Below are 25,127 nucleotides of genomic sequence, written 5' to 3' on the forward strand. Positions count from 1 at the left end.
ATTCGAAATTAAAAACACAAATTAGAATTCAATATTGATCAATTTCAATCAATTATTGATGATGTTATTTTGTCGTGAAACTATAGGATTCTAATATCCAATATATAAGACACAATTCATTTTATAATCAGTACACGAGTTGTGTACCCTGTGGTTTCGGGTGCCATTTTGTCATGAACAAATAAAAACATATCCTACAAAACAATGTGGAAGTAATTAGTGAAGGCTGATTCAGAAAATTCAAAATAATTATTTGAAAAAAACAACCGTATGGAATGGACTAAGGAGGCGTGAACGTTTGTCGTTCAATTTGAACTGTTCGCGTATTTCACCGAACATAATTGATAAGAAATTACAATATGTTTTTAAAAAATTGAATATAAATAACTTAACATACTACATTCATATTATTTAATATGTGCTGCTTTTAGGTCCATTGGTTCTCCCTTGTCAGTGATGCAGGACGGAGGGACTGACAAGGAAAGCTGTCTAGTCGTTCGGATGGGACGAAAAACCGAGGTCCCGTGTACACATTGGCGTGCACGTAAAAGATCCCTTGGCAGTTGGAATTCGATATAAGAGTAGGCCGTAGTGCCGCTGTCCGGGCAAAATTTCCCTCATAGCACACTGTATGGCGTATGCCCGTCTTCATTAGCCCAGGTTAGGAGCAGAACAGTAGGACGTTAAACTCCATTTCATTTCATTTCATTTCATTTTTAGGTCCATTTTCGCCTATTTCTAAGTTAAAACAAATAGAGCCTTACATTCTTTAAGGTTGTGAATAAGTAACGAGATATAAGTCCGTCCCAATAATAGTCTTGTGTGTTTGTGCTTTCTGTGATAGGTTGTCAAAAATCGCACTAAAACATCCAAATGTTGTCTAAAGAGCATGTTCAAGTTTGAACAAATATTCATCTGTCAAAGGTAAGCTGACCCCACAACTCTTCGCTATAAATCCAATATCTGTAACTGAAACTATGGATTTGGTGATTTTTGATTACAGTTCATCTAAAAATACAATAAATGGAAATATATATATCCAGGACACGACATATCGAGCGTCCGTATAGTAGTTTGAGTTTGCTATATTTAATGACTGTTAACAGATTTAATTGACTATATCACTGACAGATAGATCACTACTTCATAGCACAAACCCATCGACATTATATTTGCCCATTTCATAATTCCTGAGATTCACTGCAGCTGTCGGTCGATCACTCATATTGTTATAAGTCTTAATACAGCAACTAGCTGTATCGTGATAATTTCCACAAGATAAATGAACCGTAACAAAAATGGTAATATAACGTTCAATTTTGTTTCTAGTTTCAGTGCACTAAGGCGATATGCGCACATTACAAAATACTGTTACTGAGAGGTGTAGCAATATGCGCACATTACAAAAGCCGGCTTCCTTATATCCTTGGTTAGGGTTCGGATGAGACGTCACATTATCTTAATTCACGACAGATAAATTTTCCACGTACATCTTCCAAGATACAGTAGAATCTATACGAGCAGCCACTCCCCTTCGGCGACATCTCCTTGTAAGCGTCACGATAAATTCACGCCGTAGAAATTCTAATGTTTCATCTTTTTAATCAACGGTCACTCCTCTAACGCGGCCACTATTTTACTAATAAGTTTAACAAAACATCGCCCATTCAACGGTCATTGTTGAATGATAACATCTTGTACTGCGTAGCACCTCCGCTAATACCGTGGCACCCACTGATCAGGTAAAAAGAACTGTGAAAATAACAATAAACCCAGGATTATCTGTTAATTAATCTTTTGTTTTATTAAATGACAAACCCTGAACATTCTCTGATAATAATTGATGTACTAAACGGAATTGAACTATGTTTGGACTGATGTTCCTATTAGAAATTAAACTTTCACAATACTGCAGTGCTCTAAATGACGCATATAGTCTTTAGTGGGCAATTTATAAAAAATTAAAAACATATTAAATGAAGCATTATTATAATAGTTCACGTTTAATAGTAAGTGCAGGAGGACCGCACTACACGCAAAACAAAAATCTACAAGATAAACCTGCGGACAAGACAGAAAATAGACATTGCCCCTAATAAACAAATATCAAATCAAGTGAATGGATCCGGGGGCCAGCCGTAAGCGTCCACTGCGCTGTACAGTCCCGGGTCTGTGGTTACACAGACTTCACTCAAATTTGAAAACAATCAGGAATACAAAAAAGACGTATCAGAAATATTATTAGACTGGCATTTCTATTAGGGATTCCACTTTCACTATATCGTAGTTTGCAAGAGATTTTATAGACTAAAACCAATTTACAAAAATGTAAACACATATCTTTAATCAAAGTAAATTTATAATTCAATGAAGCATTATTGAGAGCTGGACACTGGCGCTATTTTACAGTAACATTAGACAAGAATACACCAGTCACTTTATGATCTAGTAGTCGCGGTGTTATACCAGCTGTGAACTTCTAACTAGTCAACAATAAACTGGTTCTCTATGTATAATTTTAGCTTCACTCACATATGATCGTTGAACAGCCACGAGATCACGTAAATGTACACACATTAGTCGATATGGAATGATTTTCTATGTGATTACTTAATTGATACGAAACTAAAAGATGTATACATAATTCAATAACCATTATTGAAGGGTTTTGTTTAATTTTACGTATTCGGTAAACTTAATTATTATCAACGTGTGGATTTCTAAAAAAAACATAACTGCGTTGTTTTGCACCTACATGTGCACGTGTTGTTCTATTCACGAAAACGAAGTACACTGACGGGGGTAGCAGATGTGCTTGTGTGGTATCAGTGGAATTATCATTATGAAAGGTAAGTAAGTATGTATCATTTTGCTTTTAGTGTTCGACTACAGTTACATGTGTCAGTCAGCGATGAATCCATGATGGTCCTACATGGAATCGTTGAACAATAACACGACTTATTTCTTTCGCTGGATGCACGTTAAGGATCCTTCAGTGGTTAACATTCAGTTATTGTTGTGACAAACGCTGTTACTGGTTGAACAAGAACCAGGTTTGTTTATTTCCTTAGTGTCCATGTTAAAGACCCCTTGGTGCTTGGCATTCAGTTATTTACCAGACGAGCGCTCTTGTCGGTTGTACAAGAACATGGTATCTCTTTCACTAGTTTGCACGTTAAAGATCTATCAGTGTATGACATTCAGTCATTTTCCTGACAAACACTACTGCTTGTTAAAACACCGTTGGTATCATTTTAGCGTTCTAACATTAAATGGTGAAATATATAAGGTTTATTACAATAACCGGTTTTTGTTCCGGATTGTGCTATCAGTACACAGGTGCTCACACTTATCGCGCGTGTAATGGTTAACATTAGGATGTTTTATCTGTTTTCCGACATTAACTATACATATCAAACAGTGAGAGGGAGAGAGGGGGGGGGCGCACAATTGTATTAAAAGATAGGGGAAGAAATGAAATGGGACTTAAAGACCCCTTTTCTGCACCAACCGGGAAATTGATGACGGGCATGCGCCATGTGGTGTTTTATTAGGGAATTGTGGACAGCGGTGTTTCCGCCTACTCTCTACGTTCCCTTGGCAACGTGTACAAGGGACATAAGGTTTTCGCCCCGTTCGAACGATGTTCCTAGCCCTAAAGGCAACCATTTAGTTGCATTTTAGTCACTGGAATTCATGATACATATATGGCGAGACTTTTCATCTAGTGTTCGCTTATCATAATAATTGTATCATTTGCTCTGATAAAGACTATAGAATCTAAGGTGAAACATCCCGAGATATGAACGGTAATTGTATTCAATATTATTGTACCCTGTACATGCAGTTGAATTACGCGATGTCCATTAAAATTGATAAATTTTAATATCAGTCTATCGCCCTTTGAAATCGACACACGTAAAGTTGATATTGTTAACTTCGCAAGAAATAACCTTTATAAATGATAATGTTTGCCATTAACATATTAAAGTCGTCATTTTATATACATAATGTTTATTAGTTTAGAATAATAATCACCTGTATCATTACTATAAGGCCCGGGTTCATAAGTCAATTTTATCAGCTTATCAGTGCTAATGTCCTTTAAAATTAATACACATCAGTCTAATGCCCGTTATAATTGACACACGTCCGTCTAATACCCTTCCAAATTGATATACATCAGTCTAATGCCCTTTAAAATGGTTACACGTCAGTCTACTGCCCTTTAAAATTGATACACTTCAGTTTAATGCCATTTAAAATGGATATACGTCAATTTATGCATAACCCTAATACCAGATTGGAAAAAACTATTTAACCTTATTTAAAAATAGTACGTTTTTCACATTTTTCACGTAACGGAGAATCACTGAACTATGTAATATGATATCATAACTATCTATTGATTTAATAATATATGAATAGCAAAATAATTTTGGCTTGTTTCGAAATATTGATTTTGATTAAATATACTGAATTTGCCTCAAATGCTATATTAAAATCACCAAGCGGTCATGTAATGCTTTGGACAACTTCGTTGCCGATGGATACAGATATAATTTTTAATTTGACGTGATTTGCTTATACAGTTATACAGGGGATGTTCAATTACAGTCCCTGGACTATACATAACAGTGGGTGCTTACGACTGGGCTTTGGTCCATTCACTTGATTTAATTTTTTTTTTATTTCTTGCAATGTTTATGTAGTTTATCTTGTTTGCAGGTTTGTCTTTATATGCGTGTTTTCTTTGCGTGTAGTGCGGTCCCATTGCACTTATTATCGTATACGAGTTTTGAACGTCTAGTTGAATAAGACTCGGTTACTTAGGCACTTACATGTGGTCTATTTATATTTTCAATAATGGATGTTCCCGAAGGGGTCTTTAGCGAGGAATAAAACTGGAAAAAAACACGAGCTTGGCTGGTGGCCCCAATCCTTGACATTTCGGATCCGACTTTGAGCAATTACACACCGAAAATTACACACATGGTAATTCTTGTGTTTAAAGCAAATTCAGACTGCACGGATGCCGTCCATCCTCTCCCCCATTTACGGCAGGTATAATTAGTTGAGTAAGTGGAATCCCTGATTTTTGACCGAATCTTACCTAGTATGGCATATGTTTAAATTTAGACTAATTACATATACAATAATCAATTTGAAAGGAATTATGGGACCTATAGGTTGTTCTCCAATCCAGTTTCAGTAAGGGATACTTATTGATGATGATAAAAAAAATTAGAAAAATTTATTTATATTTATTGCACCGCCTTGTCACGAACTTCTCCAATCTGATTTCAGTAAGTGATTGTTAATGATGATAAAAAAAATAGAAAAAAATTATTTATATTTATTGCACCGTCTTGTCACGAACTTCAGCTTTTATTAAATCTTAATAACGATTTAGGAATCCAGTAATATTTCATTCGAGAAGACGTATTCCTCGTAGCCCTATTAACCATTGAGTTTTGACATTTTTCAGTTCGTATACAAACAGATTGACAACTTCATCTTGTCTCCCAATGCCAAAATGTTCGTTCTTTATGATCAATTATATGACCCGTGAAGTTAATGTTGAACATCAAAGGCGTTAATGTCCAGAAGTTCATCTTATTTGGTAAAAGGGAATCAAAGAATACTCAAGGAAATAGCTTCCAATCAAATGCATTACTGTAATGATTTTTGTGGTTCACCGTTTGTCCTTTAAGCATACGAATTTTCAAAGAGTATGGACTGCTTGTTTCGGCCATTTATATAACATTTGAAAGTCTTTTGAGCCATTGTCAACGCCAATATTGAGAAATTGAAGAGATGTCAGTTCAAAAATGGTTCAATTCCGTTCAGTATTTACAAATATATAAATTGAAAATTTATTTGTCAACTCTCGGCATCCACTGCAGACGAAATGAAATGGGGTTTAACGTCCTACTGTTCTGCTCCTATGCTGGGCTAATAAAGACGGGCATACGCCATACAGTGTGCTATGAGGGACATTTTGCCCGGGCAGCGGCACTATCGCCTACTCTTATATCGAATTCCAACTGCCAAGGGATCTTTTACATGCATTCTAATGTATACACGGGACCTCGGTTTTTCGTCTCATCCGAAGGACTAGACAGCTGTCCTTGCCAGGCCCTCCGTCCTGCATCACTGACAAAAGGGAACCACGCCGGAAAATCTGGATGAACTTTCTCGGCCAATGCAGGGATCGAACACCCGACCTCCACGTGATTCCCCCCCCCCCCCACTGCAGACGATACATATATAGAATATGTCACCATAAGCAAGCGTCCCCTATGATTGTCGATGAATTTTGTTATTTTTTTGATGGGCCTCATTTTAATCGGATTGATTACATGTCGGGGGATTAACTACCGTTGATATTTTGTTTTTGTTTCCTTAACTGAGTACCGTTTAGCGTGGATTAAGCCGTAGAATATTTGACCTATTTTTCAGTTGTTGCAATCTCGGTATTTTTCGAGCACTGTTCTCTCTTTCTAGGGGTTACTTCTTCGGTACTGAAAAGAAAAGTACATTGTATGTCTTAATCATAGATCCAATGGAACGAAAAACCAAGTTCTAGCCTCAACTCATGTACATATTTAAATTCTGATACAGAACAGTTGGAATTAAAATACAAGGGCGATAATCCCGCACGTTCCGATAAAAATCAAATCGTAAACATCGGAATATAAATAACCAGTTACACAATGATATTTACCCATTATAATTAGCTATTAAAGGATTACAATTTTACATTTCTGTTTCCATTATTCAATAATGACTGCCGTTGCTAAGGGGTGGGGTAGTGCGTGGTGGGAGGGCAAGTGTGCTACTTGTTCAAACATGGCGCCTTTTCAACTGTTTTATTTAATTTTGTAGTGCAATAGACGATCAGATCTGGGTGTTTTATTATTGTTTTTGTGTATATGTTACAGTCAATGTCTACAATCAGGCAATGTGTACAATGCCTTTGTAACCCTAACCCCCACCCCAACCCTTACCCGGCAATGTACACATTGACCGGTATATTTCAGGCATTGTACACATTGCCTGATTGTAAACACTGACTGTCACATATATAGACTTGTCTGGATTCATTACTTTATTCGACCAAGCATCTGGTGTTGTACTTTGATTTTAAGATTTAAAAAAAACAACCATCAACAAAACCGTATATTATTCGGTTCGTGTTATGGCACCATCATTGTACTCGCTCACTTTATGTTAAAAACCATAGCTACGTTCCCGTCAATAATTACCACATTCCTTGACAATAAATATAATCACGTCTAATCACCAACCAACTTAGCAGTTTTTTTTACAGTTTGGTAGTTAGCTGTAATGGGTTGAATGTGTAGCTAGTAAATACTAATAGTGAAAGGTACTAAGAGATCAGAGAGATACGGTGGCGCGACATCGTTTCTAATTTTAACTTACAATGTCGGCGTCTTTCAGCCATTGGAACAAACCCAGGTACGACATTGGTGGTACCTCTACCCCCCCCCCCTCCAACCCCCACACCCCACACACAAAACGATAGTATGAGATTCTAGTCTGTTAGCCGAGTAATCGTTGCCCTACACCTACTGTTGTCCTACATTATGTAGGCACGATGGGATAGATTATTTAGCATATTGCCCAGTATTTTAAAGAGATCTTGTGTTTCTAATTTGAGTTTGTTCCACTCTCGGGTGCTTAAAGGACAGAAAGACTCGGAGACCAGCTCAGTTTTACATAGGAATTCTTGAATGTTATTTTTGTTTCGAATAGAGTATATATTAGCAATCGAATTTTCTAAGAGACCACAGAAATTTGGTGGCACGAGACTGTTTCTAACTTTATAAATTAATTTTAACGCGTGGCGTTGGCGTCTTTCCGAGAGTGGAACAACCCCAGTCACTTTGTAGATCAAGGCATGACTGGTAACTCTAACCTCCCTACAGATAATGCGTTGTGCATCTAAGACTATATAGTGCGAAATATGCATTACGTGAAGGGCTTGATAAGTTAAAACGAGACCAAGCCTTCTATTGAAGATGAGTAGCGTACTGCTAGTCAGCGTCTCTGTTTTAAGGTACATTGTAGTTAAATGTAACTAGTCATATCTCAGCACAATCCGTTAATGCGGCTTAGGCCATGTTTGAATTTGAAATAAAGGAGATTCTTCTGGGGTCTGAGGATGCTTTATTTATTATTATACATTGTTGTCTATATTTAAATAATCTTGAAACCAGAGCAGTAGTTGTAGAACTTCAGCAGCAACCAGCTGATGACAGAGTATGGTATCCTGTAATTAACCTGTTTGATTAACGAAAATACAACCGAGAATATTGTAGCTGAAAAGACGATCTATAGTTTCATTTATATAATGCTGAATTGAATCATTCTACTACGCACAGCAGCCATCCGTATCACCGGGAAGATCTCAATGAAGGATTTAGAAGAGCCATGGGGGACACCCCTCCTCCCCCAATACACGCACCTTATCCTTATTGTTGTTGTTAAAAACACACAAATTTTCAATTTGAATGGCAAATTCCGATGTTGCGGACTTATTAGTAATCTAATCCTCTTAATAAAATTTGACAAAGATCTTGTCTGGATGGTCGTTATGCAGACGTTTTCAAAGGGCAAATTTAGACAATGACGTCTTAGCACTTGGGACATTAAAATGTGTATATTTAAAGTTTCTTGGTCCCAATGGGGCACGCTGAATATTCAAATGTAGACAGCGAATTGATTATAAATTCATTGATAGAAATTAATCTCCGATGTTAAAATAAAATATGCCCTACGTTCGTCATTATAAAGAAAAAATCCTAGACACGAATTACGAATATTGGTGATTTGATACAAACCTTGTAGGTGAAAGTTTTAACCCAGAAAGTGTTCATAATTTTATATGAAATAAAAAAAGACATTTAGTGGATTCGCAATTGGTGCGATTTTCTAACTATAACCTGTTTGGGGGGTATTATATGGTCTACCAACAACCCGCACTCATCGCTAAATTTATTGGTTTGTGTAATGTGGGCATACTATTCACTCCTTGTGAATTATACGTCTTTATTAGGGTATTGACTCACTAAACCAGCCCCTTTTCTCGATAATCATTATAGCTTTTTTCACGGCATATACTTCAGGAATAGGGTGTTTGAGGGGACCTTTACAATTCGTCCTTGACCTTTAGAACTGGATAATTGTTGTTAAAATGAAATTAGCCTTCTTTATTTATATAATATCTATTTAAAACAGGAATAATACTCTGTTTAATATCCATGTTATTCTGTAAGTTATGTAAAATCTAGTGTTGATTATTACCATTAATTTGGTTTGACATTAACCAATAATTATATTTACATAACAATAATTAATTGGTTATGGTTTCGATATAAACCAAATAACTAATTTATGGGAAGCACGGACATCGAGAAAGAAACTATATAAATGTATGTTGTAATATTTCCCTCGACTTGCGAAGAAAATGAAATGGAATGGGACTTATCCTCCTACTTTTCTGCACTGACTGGGCTAAAGGAAACGGACACAAAGTGTGTACTATATATATGAGGGAAATTTTGTCAGATCATCCGTCCCGCATCACGCTGGAAGATCCAGAGCAACTTTATCGGCCAACACCGGGGGCGAACTCGAGCCTCCGTCGGCAAAATCTATTTGTTATAATAAGGCCCGCTCAATTTTCGTCAAGGTCGCTGAGATATAAATAAGGTTATAGGGCACGTGATTGTTGGCCAGATTGTAGGTTTGGGTCAGAGTAAGCATTAGGGCTAGCGTTCGAATTAGCGCTAGTCTTGTTTACATCTCGTAACCTTTGACCAAACTTGAAGTTGGCCTTATCAAATAGATCTAACAAGGCTCCGCCGGTCTGTCTGTTCATTCCGTCGTCCTTTAAACTCGATAACAACATCAATATTGATTGAAATGTACTACTAGGAGCCACATTGCCTGCTTATGCAATGTCGAAGACCCGAGATAATATTGAGTTAGAGCTTTATGTCCTTTAAACTCGATACCGCTACAGAGCAAAAAGGATGTGGAGATATCAGATTATGTTGTTGAACGCGTAAAAGGGCCATATCCATCCGGATATGATATGAATCACCATCATCAACAATATCATAACAAAACCATAATGCGACTGGCTGTCAAATTAGGTGTTTGCAATTATCCAATTACATTTCACAGATTAAATAACTGGATTTGCTTTGTCTGACGATTAGCATATTGTATAGTTAGTTTATTGGCGTCGTTTTGGGTATCATGTGATAACAACAATATGTTTTACTGGAATCATTGTTTGCTTATTATTACTAGACATTCTGTTTAGATTTTAGTGTAGGTGTATCTCGATTATTATGCCAACTGATATAAAGTAATATTAACGGACTTTGGTACATAGCCAATATTTCAACGGGTTTATTTCGTTCTTTGGTAAGTATTAAATAACTTTTACCTTTTAAGTGTAATACACGAGTATATAGGCTATTTGGTTGGGACTGGGTGGGTGGGGGTATTCAGAAAGGGAAAGGATGGACATATGCAGTGGTGCTCTGGATATCAGACAAAAGGTTAAGCAATGTTGCTGCACCAGTATTCCGTTAGTGTTTGTCCATGCCCCTAGAAATATACTGATTATCTTTCACCAGTTCTATAAACTACAATTTATGTTCATGGATTTTAAATGTTTAAATTATCCAGCACTTTTCAAATTTACTATATATAATCCTTTTGGGTCATTTCCTGTTAGGTTTTCCTAAATATTCGTGCAGATTTTGTGGCGGGTGGATCTTTTAGGGAAATCACTTGCGAAAATGACGGCAAAGCCTATAGATTTATTTGAACAGGCTTACAAATAAATGGAACCGGCCACCCTCTTCAATATGTCCATCGGATGATTGTGACATATGTGGGTTCTTTGTGGCTATAATGGTTATGTGAGACTAAATTTTGGTTCTAGTCTATGTTATAGGTCTATCTTCTCTGAACAAATATGTCTATCCCAGAGATTAATTTAGTCTTGTGAATAGTAAACATTCAAGATAGCCAGACGCTATTATAACAGATAATTAAAGCATATTGTGTTCTTTGTAAATATAAAGATTCGAACTGTTAAAAAAAGTTATGGGCCGCGACATGGTATGGCATTAAAACAAACGTCTTTGGAGAAATAGTTACTCTACGGTGCGAGATCATGGAACCTTGTTCACTGAAAATGATCATTATCAGTTTTTACCACGAGAAAACATGTTTCTCTTGGCATCTTTCTAAGTCATTTGTAGAGAAACATGTATTATCCCAGTGCGTACAGATGTTGCATTTTTTTCTCAGAAAAAGTTAAAGGCAATTATATAAATTTTGGATAAATATACTTTTTAATAAGATTATATTTCCTTGTATATGTAAATATATATGGCCGTATTAAAACACGGTATTCCAGACTACAAGGAAATATAATCTTATTAAAAAGTATATTTATCCAAAAATTGTTCAAATCAGTGAGTCCTACCGGTAGTTGAGTTCATCTAAAGTTATCATTACTAAGATCGCTAACCGTAGTCAGAACGATATTTCATTTTCATCTACAAACATCGAGCTAAAAGCCGAACAGACACTGATTCCAATAAACGGGAAACAAATTTGTGTAGTTAACGTTTTTAGTGCATCATTACTAGCAAACTATAACATAATTATTAGAAACACTCAAATAACACACTATACGGGGCTACAGAATCAAAGAAAACCCACGTTATTTAAAAATTGACCTAGTTCTTTAAAGTTTTGCAGAAGTAAAATCATTGGGCCTGTATATCAACAAGAATTTCCTCGGATTTGGAAGTTTGCTTTGCGTTTAGCTAAATGGTTGTTAACTGTCTTTTTATCCCCGCACATTAATACGAAAAACGACAGCCACACAATTTTGTTTTTTGTTTCTGTTCAGTTGAATCTCTGTGCGCCCGGCTTAAAAGGAGCTAAATCGCTATTCTTTGGTACCAAGAAATGGACACAAATGGGTCGCAACACATATATATAATAATGTATTATGAATGCATATAAACTGCTTTACATTCAATTGTTTCTGTTTTACTCTTAATTTCTAATACCCCCGTCAGACCGGAGTGGCGTCCTAATCCTAACTGCGCTGCTACCGCGACGGAAAATGGTCTCAGAGCGCGCCAAGATCGTCATTAGCGTGGTAAAAGCGTGATGGAAACGCCTGATATCGTGCTGTGCGTGGTCGCCAAATCACGGCGTTTGTTTTGAGCACGTTCAAAACAAACGCCAATGTTCTGCGATCTGACCTGGAAAGCTATGAGAAAGCTACTTTTTTCAAGTTTTTAATTTTTGGGGACATTTTGTAAGGACGCCACTCCGGTCTGACGGAGGCTTTATCAGCTATGTTTGACGAAATATGCGAAGCGTCCGAATTGAATGGGAGCCTTTGGCGTCTGTTTATTTCAGTCTACACCGGTAGTATACTCTTGTGTGGTATGTGTGCCAATTTAAAAATGTTCATTTTGTCTTAAATATTGGACATCAGAAGCCCATTTTTTTTACGGTAAGAGAACAAAATCAATGTTGATTTAAATTGACCAGTGTTTGCAATGTTGAAGACTGTGGATGATATTGAGTTAACGACTTGGCTCCTTTCAGATAGCATAGGATCTACGTTTTCTGTGTTATTCATATCATGACATTATATACTCTGTAAACGTTACAGCAAGTATGTTTTAGCTATGCGAATTTTCCAAATAAATGAGGAGCGGTACTTTAAATGTTACTTAAATCGGTAAACCAGTTTTAACGTCAGGTTTAATAGTAAGTGCAGGGAGACCGCAGCACATACAAACAATTACAAAAGAAATGAAATGAAATGAAATGAAATGAAATGGGGTTTAACGTCCTACTGTTCTGCTCCTAACCTGGGCTAATGAAGAGGGGCATACGCCATACAGTGTGCTATGAGGGAAATTTTGCCCGGACAGCGGCACTACGGCCTACTCTTATATCGAATTCCAACTGCCAAGGGATCTTTTACGTGCACGCCAATGTGTACACGGGACCTCGGTTTTTCGTCCCATCCGAACGACTAGACAGCTTTCCTTGTCAGCCCCTCCGTCCTGCATCACTGACAAGGGGAAACCACGCCGGAAAATCTGAATGGACTTTCTCGGCCAATGCAAGGATCGAACACCCGACCTCCAGGCTAGCGAGCCAGCGTCTTACCCACTTAGCCACATGATCCCCCAATTACAAAAGACAATCATACGGACAGGCCATAACATACAGGCACCGAAAACAACAAACGCACATATCAGATTTAAGTGTATGGAACCGGGTGCTAACCGTAAGAGTCCATTGTGCTGTATAGTCCAGGGCCGGTAGTGATATTTAGAGACCTGTTTGGTTGAATAATCCGCATCTACATTCGCCTACTTTACATACAGCTATACGTGTGATACATTATTTAAAGGACAATTCCTCAGCCTTTTACTATATACTTTATCACGGCTCCGTCTCCACAAATATTCAATCAGACATATACCCAGACAGCGATACAAAGTAATTGTTGTTTGTTTGTTCGGTTAAAACAAGGCTATGCCACCTACATAAAAAACCCGATAAAAACATAATAAAAATGGTAGTGCTGGATAGTAATGACGCTCACGTCGCCATCGGCACAGACGACCAATATTTCCAGAGTGATTTTCCAGTTTCGCGATAGTATCACGTGATGTAATAACGGGTCACAAGATTGAAGACGCATGCTTTCATTTATACTCTTTAACATAGAAGAGTGCCTACTAATTAAAGGCCAAAAGCCAAGGAAATTTGATATTTTAATTTTGTTTAGATATTTTGGTTTTGTTTGAATATTTGGTGCATTTTCAACAGGAAGCGTGGATCGATCACACCCTATATTAGCCAAAGGGGGTGTGGCGTTGGTGTCATCATGAATGCCATATTTTGAATGATACTTTCTGTATGATTTAATGTACAGCTATGAGACAAAATGTATCTTTCCGTGGTGTAATATGTCTAATTATTAATTCACGGTCGTACCCATCAAATAATCACATTCATACATGTTATTCTTTACATGTAGTAGGAAGTGAGGGCTTGGTATTTATTTGACATATTGACTGATTAATTTACCAACTATTCCGTTTACTTTTAACGGAATAGTTGGTAAATTAATCAGTCAATGTGTCAAATAAATACCAAGCCCTCACTTCACTCCTTATTTCAGTTAAAAATCTAAAACGAAACGGAATAGTTGGTAAATTAATCAGTCAATATGTCAAATAAATACCAAGCCCTCACTTCCTACTACATGTAAAGAATAACATGTATGAATGTGACTATTTGTTAGGAACTTCCATGAATTAATGATTAGACATATTACACCACGAAGAGATACATATTGTCTCATAGCTTTACATTAAATCATACAGAAAGTATTCAAAATATGACATTCAGGATGACACCAACGCCACAGCCCCTTTGGCAAAAATAGGGTGTGATTGATCCACGCTTTAGTTCAAAACATTTATATGCCACCTCTTCATCAAAGTAATTCATGCGCTTCACATTCGAGTAAATATTTTTTTAAAAATCCGAATGATAAAATCATTCCAAATAAAATACATTATGATAAAAGATGAATGATAAACAAAAAAAAAACACACACACACAAAAAAAAACAACAACATAAAGTATAGAAAGAAACACATAAATAAAAATTGGAAACTCGTAAAAAAAAAAAATGGATTTCAATATTTTTTCCCCTCCAAAATAGCTATAGATTGCTAATTGTTGAGTGAATTAAAAGACCCGTTAGTGTCTGATGCAAGATTTTACTTTTAAGTGTTTCAATAAATCTTGACAGAAGATGGTCTGATTATTACAATTCTAAATATACTGTTTAAAGATTCACTATGCAAAATTTAGATAAAGAGCTGGCCGTTTCTAATACAACGTTTTTAACATAGATAATGAAATGAATAGTTTGGAAATGGCTACATTTTATCGGATTTCATATGCAATTAAGTTTTATTACATTTAATCCAAAGCAGACTTTTAATATCGAAGAATAGAAACCTTTGTATAATTCTATAGTCGGATCTTTCATCAGCAGTCTCCTTGGGTGAGGTCATGCTATGCTCAAACTAAACTAGTTAACTGAGCTGGGTAATGAAATGAATTGGGGTTTAACGTCTTATTTTTCTGCACCGCCTGGGCTAATGAAGACTCGCATACGCGGTTACCCTTTGTCATTGGCACAGGGGGAGGGGTCTGGCAAGGACTGTGTCTGTCTAGTCATTCGCGTGGGACGAAAGCACCGATTGGCGCGCACTTTAAGAACCCTTGACATATGGAATTCGAAATAATAGTATCCCAGGTGATGCAAAAAGGTATTTCATTTAATTCTGTTTCTGTCTTCTTTTGTGCAGTTTTCCTGTATTGTTTATTAGATACAGATAAATACTGATATATTATTATTCAACCCCACATTAAACACTTGTCAAAACAGGCGTAGACTTGTGTAGGACTGAATACTACACATCTGATGTTAATTCTCAGGATGTAATCATACATAAAAACCATACTTTGCAAGATGAAAATTCTATATTACCAATAATAATCTATTTTTCAGGGGAATAAGAACAGGTTTTTATAATAGCTCAAAGTGCGTAGTCGAGTAGATAATATGTAGATCTGGTAGCAATTAACGGTATACTATCACACACTGTTCATATCGATGGCTAATTACGTAAACTCAGTTTCTCTTTACCTTCATATTCGATGTTTATTTTGATGTTGTAAAGTATTCAACAGGTAGACGTAATATATCTGATATTATTCAGTACAACATATGCTACGCACACGTCCTTTCATATTTGTTTACAATATGTAATGACATCGATCTAGTTTTTGCAAAGATACATATCGTGACATCTGATAAATGATCAGCGAGTGCATGATCGGAATATTGCCATCTGACAATGAAGTTATAAACTGTTCAAAATTATAGCTTCACGAAACGATAACAGGGTGTTACTGTAGTCGTAAATTAGACCTATAATTCGCGATATTGGCGATTTGGTTAAAATAATCCGTTTCATTTTATTTAAAATGTAGTACAACAGCATTATTAAATGAAACTATAGTCTCCTCTTATTAGATTTCGGTATTGACGGTTTTGGTTTGTTCCCAATAGCAACTTATTACAGTTAAAACATCTTCATTTTATTTTCGATAACGCCCGCCCTGTGATAAATGCAACAAAACCGAAATGAAATCTTTGCATAATACTTTGACCTTGAACATGACAGTTTTAATTTTAAGATATCTGCTGGTACAGTTTTGTTGCCTTAAAGATAACACGTTGCCTTAGAGATACGTTCACTAAGTGGCGTCTTTAATGATAACATGCATCTCTCTGTGTAATACCATTCAGCTAGAAATAAGGCCAAATCACAATTTGATTTAGAAGAGTAAAGTGAAATAACAAACAAAACAAACAAAAAACAAATCACACAGTTCTTGCCAATTTGCTGTGCACTTTTTCGAGATAAAAGTGTTGAATTACTGTTACAGTTTTCATACAGTGGGTAAAGTGGTTATTGCTGTTCTACGAAATCAACCAAACGTTTTCTCGCTCCCCCAATGATTTTTTTTTAATTACCCAGTTCTGTTCTGTTCCTTTACTCTATGCATTTCGTATCTGTCCTTTTTAAGGTTTAATAACTGTAAAGATAGTGGATTGATTTTAAATATCTCTTTGCTAATTTTATAATTACATTCTCTTTTTAGAGTGGGTCCATTATTAATTTACTTCATAACCGTTGAAGTTTTCCTATTTAAAGTATTAATCTTTTACAAGCCTTTGCGTAGTCTATAAGACTATTATTGTATTTACTAGTCTAGACGGATATAAGGTCGGTGGATTAAAAAAAGGGTTTCTTGGAAATTCTCCATAGATAAAATTCGGTTAGTTGTCGATCCCCATCCTTCTGTTCAGTATCACGCTAATTCTTAGGAAATACTTTAACTTTGCAACTTGGTGGTGGTGGCGGACGAAAGCAGGTATATTTACTCTTTGTTGAAGCATCTGGTATGAATTAGAAGCTCCACTTATTTCATAAACGTGTACTTTTTAGGACCGCATCCGACAGATGACCAGGCAAAAATCGAAAAAGTGCTAAGGTAGAAGGTTTGAAATTTTCAATCAAAATCATGCCACAACACCTTCTAGTGGAAAGAAGTTAAATGCTGAATAATTTCTTCCCCGATTCCCACAGACAGAGTAATTAAATGAGGTTATTTTCTTCGAAAAAATCAAAAATTGCATATAGTATTGCACTATCTTGACTGTAGGCGTCTCACATCGCGGAACATTCACGATTCTCGTCCTTCACAAAAACATCTGTCGGCCGTTTAATCGATCTTTTAAAAATATGTTTTAATTCTATTACCTTAACCTACCAAATTAAATGAGCTCTGGCTCGCTTTTTGAAGATCAGGGGCAGGCTGGCATATTATGATCGGGTAGACCAGATGTGTTCAAAGAGATTTGCAGAACGCAAATTACTGCGTATTAAACTTGGATATTGCAAAATCAGAAAGTCGTAACATTTTGTCCGCCAAGTCTGGTTTAATTACAACAGATTGCTCTATTTTTGTTTGTTTTGTTTCCAATCCTATCGAATAATAAATACAAGAAGACCAATACCATGCTATATATTATTTAAGCTTTAGATCTAATCTCGAACATAAAAATACGAGGCTTTTTTTATCTTCCATATACGATGTTACCTCGTGTTATTCTGGTTTTCCAATGGGATTGATTTTGGCTACCTGTGGAAGTCTTTCAAACGGTAAACATAAAAAGAACATTTAATATTTCATATCGCAAGTTAACATATATACAGAACGTTTTCGGGCAGTCGTAATATTTTCATTTTCCTAATGTTCAAACAGTGATATAGCTCTTTGGGTTTTATTCCGGTTTTCTTCATTATCATGTTACTTTCCGCAATTTTATAAACTAATGATAAATATCGCCCTTAGTCATACCCATATCACATGTTTCAGTTATAGCACAGCTTTATCATATATAGTATCGTAATTAAATTCAATTATTTTATTATTAATACTTACACAATATCACAGAGAGAGAAAATGGGGTTTAATGTGTCCAATCGACATAACTATAATAATATGACAATTTTAGGATACGCGTGCGCGTATGGGTCTTTAGAATTAGGGAGGCACCGCAGGTTCTGGAGGAAAACCACGGGGTTGGGCAGGCGATCGTACCCCATTGTCACAGACAGGTCTGGGATCAAAACCACAACACGTGACTTAATGGCACACCTTGTGATCTAAATCGCACGCGTCATATAACAAATAACATTTAATACAAATGTTCACACATGCCTTAATCAGTTCCATAAAATTAGAATTGATGTTAAGGGTTTGCACACATAGAGGTTATTACACACATTATAAATAAACTGTTTTTATTTGTGTATAAAAGTAGAAATGAAGTTTTGAGAAATGTTATCTAAAATGTATATACATATGTTTATAAAATTTATGTTGGAGAAATGAAACTACATAAGGGTTTAACGTTTTCACAACCAAGGTTGCTCTTAGGCATTTATCATCCAAAAATATTAGCACAATCTTAAAGCTGCACTACAGTAAATGATGAAAAGATAAAAGGTATGCCGATACAAATATAATATAATAAATATAATTAATTCTGTTCAGTTATAGTAGCATGTATCTTTTGAAAAACAGGTAAAATTACAGGAAAACAATCTGGTAAAACTGTTGCCAGAAGATTTTTTGTTCTTTAACATAATTATTGTTTGTTTTGCTTGATCTATCTGCAGCATTCGACACTATTGATCATCATACTTTAATTCACAGACTCAAATATAAGTTAAAATTATCTGACTCTGCTATAAAACTTATTTAGTCATACTTATCTAATCGACAATGCTAAATCAAATCTAGTCCAAGTAAAATTTGTTGGTCTCCAAGGATCGGTCTCGGGGCCAATTCTATTTACTATCTATACCTCTCCCCGTGATGAAATCATCTGCAAACACTGTGTCGACTACCATCTTTTTGCAGACGATACTCAACTCTATCTAATGGGACCACAATGTGATATTCCAGCCAAACAATAGCAATTGGAACGCTGCATTGAGAGTATTAGAGTATGGATGACTTCAAACTTTCTTAAACTGAATTCTGACAAAACAGAGTACATGACCATTGACTCAAAAGCATGTGTTTCATCATTAGATAGGCATTCCATACGTGTTGAAGTGATCAAATTAACCCCCGTACAATCTACTAGAAATTTATTTGTGTGTTATGTTTTACACTACCATGTATATGTCCAAACAAGATGCAGCGGTATCGAAGGCATGTAACGTTCAGCTGTTCAACATTGGTCGTGTACGGAAATACTTAAATACAGATTCAACTAAACTGCTAGTGAAGCCTTTAATCACATCTAGATTGGACTATTGCAATTTGTTACCTTAAGTACTTCCAGATTCTTCTCTTCGCTCAAAAGTTCCACGACCATATTACACCTGTGCTCAAATCCCTTCACTGGCTGTCCATAAACGGCGTATTCAATATAAAATAACCCTCCTCCCTTACAAGTGCATCCATGGTTTAGCTCCTGACTACATGGGTGATCTTCTACGAATCAAAAGTGAAGAAAGAACAACTCGATCAACATCAAAACACGACATTGTCGTTCCAAAAACTTTAAAAGTGTCCTGTGATGATAGGGCTTTTTCAGTGGGATTTTCTTCGAATAACAAAAAGTAGGGATTTAAAAAACATATGTTATGTTACAGTGTATGCCAATATAAGCTGAATAAATATACCTCAACTATCTGCGATATCACTATTGTAGATGCATATATTTAATTAAAACTACTACTTAAAGTTTAAGAACATCTGCAATATCTTACATTTTTCGAAAAATAAATCGAAATCCAATGCTAAGGATTGTACAAAGTACCTCTTGCGCGCTGATGGGATTTATTATTTAGATTTGCCGTATGTTGATTTTGTATTACTGATAGAAGGTACACCTCTTTTCACGCGGTTGATCGATGTCAATCATAATAGAAATTTTCGACAAAGATTTGATTTCTCATGCTTCTGTCCAGTCTATAAACTGATCAAATTATAAATTAACAGTAACTTCATGCACATAGGGTCAATCTGTTTAGGGCCAAACATGTCGTTCTTGATTGACCCTTTGGATTTGTTTAAAACAAAACAGTACAATATGAATAATTGTTAACTGTGTATAATCCTTAAATGAGACGTGGTATCAGATGTTCTGGAAAACTCTCCTTGCATTGTGCAAGCTGCCAGCCATCACTTATATCCCGTGATGATGGTTTGAATATGCATTTCAGAAGCCGGTATTTACTGGATTAAATATAACCTAACGGATATATACAAGGACAACGATACCTGCAGTATACAGTTATTAGGGTTTCACACTGCGTAGCTTGTGTGAAACACTATTGTTTTTGTTAAAATTATTCTTATTATTATTCTTCTTATTATTATTTTTTTTTTTCCAATTTGATTGTATCTCAGAAACTACTTGTCGGATTGATTCGATGTCTTCGGTTTTACTGGAAAAGTGGGTGTGACTTAGAGATTAAAGCTATTTCGAACGTTCTGCGACAATGCGAAATGTCCGAAATCGTCGAATTTGTCGATTTTTGAAATATTGCCGTAATATTAACAATAATCGTCGGATTTTAACATTGGATACATTTTGACATAGCCAGAGACAAGGCACATAGCCACGGTTCTTTAGATTTTTGATTTTCCACGAATCGTCGGAGATATTAGGCGCCAAATTTTGAAAATTTAAATTTTTACAAAAAACTTTTTTATTCATGAATATTTTAATGTGGTATTTTACCCAGGGTTAAAGAGTCATCTGATTTGACTAAAAATGGCACCATTTTTTGTCATCGTAAATTTCCTTGACCCCCATTGGCTAATTCAGTTTTTCAGTCCTGGATTAATTATTTATTGCTCGATTTGTATAAAACAAAGTTCATATGCTCCGTAATCCAAAATGTCATTTTTTTTGTTTACCGGTAAAGTTACCTTTCGGCAACGGAAGTGACGTAAATTTAGCAAAAACTACAATTTTGACAGTTCGGTACCACTTTTTGAAAGCAAATATTATTTTTTTCAAATCTGGTATGACTGAAAGTGTGTGCCCTGTAAAGGCGCAGAAAACATCGGGCTCAGTTTTTTTAATTTCGATTTCGTTTTCGGGTCATTTTGATTTAAAGGTGAAAAAAGGTGAAAAAATGAGCTATTTACAACCCATTCAGGCTTTTCATATTTTAAAATATTTCTTCGCTACTATCATAAACTTGTAGCATTAATCCATACGAAGAGAATCTATCTCAAAATTAGTTTGTAATATGAGCAGTTGCCGAGAAATGGTCAATTTTGCATGAGTCACTCTTTACGCTATTGTGTCTGTAAAAGAGTCAATTATTATTGGATTTTCATAAAAGTGACACCATTTGATGCGTAATGTCAATTGTGACTAGTTCAACTCAATTTAACATTTTCCATGTCACCGGAAATGACGAAATTTGGGTAAAAACTGTATTTATAGCCTTAGAAACAAATAATTTATTGAAATGAGTCGTATTTGTTGTTTGTTTAATATTTTGATATTTGATTCTAATCAACTAATAGAATGAACCCATACGATCATATAGGTATCACAAAATGGTTTCTAACTTGTTCAGTTGTAGAGAAATAGGTAATTTTCAACAGGTTACTTTTCAAGGTTTTTTGTCCATAAAAGTGTCAATTATTATTCGATATTCATGAAATTTTCACTGTGATACCTAATGCCATTTACGATTTCATACAAGTAATTTAAGATTTTCATTATCACCGGAAGTAACGTCATTTTGGCAAAAACTGTATTTTTAGCTTTCAAAACAGATATTTTATTCAAATGAGTCTGAGTTGTTATGTTTTTAAAATTATGATATTTGATTCCAATCAACAAATAGAATAAACCCATACGATCATACAGATTCCAGAAAATGGTTTTTAACTTGTATGGTTGCAGAGCAATTGACGGTTTTCTACAAGTCACTTTTTAAGGTTTTTGGTCTATAAAAGTGGCAATTATTATTCGATTTACATAAAATTTTCACCATGTGATGCCTTATGCCATTTCTAATTTCATAAAACTAATTGAATATTTTCATTATCACCGGAAGTACTGTACACTTACATGTAACAAATATATAAAATGAATTGATATTGCTGGATTTGGTTGATTCGGCGTCCATTTTATTTGATGTGTGCAATGATGAGGTGGAAACCTGTTTAATGGTTTCATTGGTACCGGAAGTGACATATGTTTAGGGTAAGGTGGCACCGGTGAAACCCGTCATTACTGCATCGCAGTTCTAGTTTAAATACAAAATTACACGAGATATATGTTGAAGTCGCATCAGGTGTTACAAGAAGCGTAAGCATAGCTCGCCTTGTGTATGGCACCCGATAACATTTTCAGACTATTGAAGCTATGGTTTAAATATACTATATGTAGGTTGGCAGAAACGACTGCAATGTGTGACTCACTGCGTATGTTTCCGATTCACATAATCTACCGTAAAATAAGTTTTTATGCTAAGTCGAGCGGGAATGATGCCATAGAAAATAATTGATCATTATATGTGATAGCGATTCAGAAAATGTTCACCAGCGAAAAAGCTTATTCTCGTCGATTTCATCGTTATATCTTGTCATTCTACCCGAGACATAATTTAAACTAAGCGTGTAATACAATAGATAATCAAGGCTTACATCGCAACACTGGTATTTACTGAGTGTAAGAGGAGATAACTACCATGCAATTATAATTTACAGGTTGGATTAGAGGTTATCTGATAACTTTGGTTTTCTTAAGATTGTCAAGTACTATCTTCATGCTTAATGCTTGCACAAATGTTTCTTTATTAGTAGATAGAATCTGTGAGCTCAACTAATGGTTAATTAACTGTAGTTTGTATAGCGAAATAACGAAATAAAAAAAAAACTCCATGAGCAGTTATGATAATAATCTTAACCATGTTGACGATCAGTATAATTATTATCTATAGTTGTCAGATTTGCTTAACCAGAATTATAACTATTGATTACAAACTATTCTTCACATTGTCAATACTAAAGCGTATTTCTCTTTACCGTTAATATATGGTTTCAAATAATAAAAAAAAATTTTTTGCCGTAAACTGCTTAAGACTAAGAGTCAAAATTTGAAGCAACATTTATTGTGATTTTGATAAAACTTAGTACAAGAAAATATAGATTTACTAGTTACATCATAATTATCTATGAAATAGGGGCTATTGCTGTTTAGGAATGTAATTGGAAATATATCTACAAGTGTGCAACAGTTTCATTAATGTTATAATTGTAAGGTATATAGTTCAGAAACGTAGCTCCGATTAACATGCAGTAATTGCTTTCCATAGAACTGTTAAATAGAATAAATTGTAATACCCGTTTACGGCAACACTCATTGTATGTACACATTATTGGATATGCATCTAATCACGAAGCACTGTACTCAGAGTTACACGACCATTTATTGAATTCATTGTTGTCCATCCATACTTTCAATACATTTGAAACCAATTTCAAATACTCTTGTTAAAAGAGAGACCTACATTACACATTTTGTGCTCATTTCCAAGACGAATTATGTACATTAAACGTTGATGACAAAGTAAATGCCACTTATATTTGCGTTTCATTAATTTTGTAGTTAGTTCATTATGTGAGATGATAAAATTTGAAGTGTTCCTTGGTTACAGATTTTATAAATTTGGCACGAAATTATCTTACCTGCCTGCAAATTAATATAACTTTGGGGACTAATTTAAGTTCCAGCAACGTTTATTCTATAAAGGGTGCCCGTGCAGTCTGGAATGGCTTTAGGATGTAAACGATCATTGTCTAACTACAAGGCTATCATCGAGTCATAGAAGATCATTTGGAGCTATTTATTTAGTGTCGGATGGGATGTCGATAAAAGGATTCAACCCTAATGAATCACAATACATTTATCGGTATCAAACTAAACTCGATATGTGATATCAGACTATCATTTGTCAAAGAAATGTAATTGTCTACCAGAATACATTTATTAGCATATTAAATGATGTCTGTCACAGTGTCGAAGTGACTTAGAGCGGGCAAAGGTCTGTCATCCACTCAAGTAAGGGCAATAAATGAAATGGGGTTTAACTTCCTACTGTTCTGCTCCCACTGGGGTAATGAAGACGGGCATACGCCATACAGTGTGTTATGGGGGAAATTGTGTCCGGGCAGCGGCACTATGGCCTATTCTTTAATCGAATTCCAACTGCCAAGGGATCTTTTACGTGCACGCCAATGTATACACGGGACCTCGGGTTTTCGTCCCATCCGAACGACGAGAACGCTGCCCTTGTCAGTCCCTCCGTCCTGCACTACTGACAAGGGTATACCATGTTGGAAAATCCCAATGAACTTTCTCGGCAAATGCAGGGATCGAAAACGCAACCTCCAGCGAGCCAGCGTCTTAGCCACTTAACCACCGTGGCTCCCCGAGTAAGAGCAGGTATTTCGCATATACGACCACTCGCCTAACTTCGTGGGCTTTTGCCGGGTTTTCTGATCTTCTGACAACTTCTAAACACGCACATATGAAGCACTATATAACAGTTTAAAACATATATACATTTTACAACGAACGAACGGGAATTCAAATGAGATTTTGTCATATGATAGGGTGCCCCGAGCCGCTCTAAGAAATTTGGTCTTACAACGAATGAACGGGAATTCAAATGACATTTTCTCATATGAGCTGATTAGCATCTACTGTAATTCCTACCTTTTAATGAGCCGAAGTCGAGTATTGACAACGGCAAAATGCTGTCAGTTGTAAGAGCACACTCTTAATTCACACTGCACTCATTATCACCTTTTTATGACTATAACCA

At 35.7% G+C, this 25,127-nt stretch overlaps 1 protein-coding gene across 1 annotated transcript in view; it reads left to right on the plus strand.

Annotated features, from left to right (window-relative positions):
* Positions 1-2,545: 2,545 nt before the first annotated feature.
* LOC126815822 (short transient receptor potential channel 7) overlaps positions 2,546-25,127 on the plus strand; it is a 176,679-nt gene continuing 154,097 nt past the window's right edge. Inside the window, exon 1 of the mRNA XM_050541786.2 lies at positions 2,546-2,849. The gene's annotated coding sequence lies outside the window, so the exon portion shown is untranslated. The remainder of the gene's footprint in view (positions 2,850-25,127) is intronic.

This window comes from Patella vulgata, chromosome 3 (assembly GCF_932274485.2).
Source record: "Patella vulgata chromosome 3, xgPatVulg1.2, whole genome shotgun sequence".
NCBI classification, from domain to species: Eukaryota; Metazoa; Mollusca; class Gastropoda; family Patellidae; genus Patella; species Patella vulgata.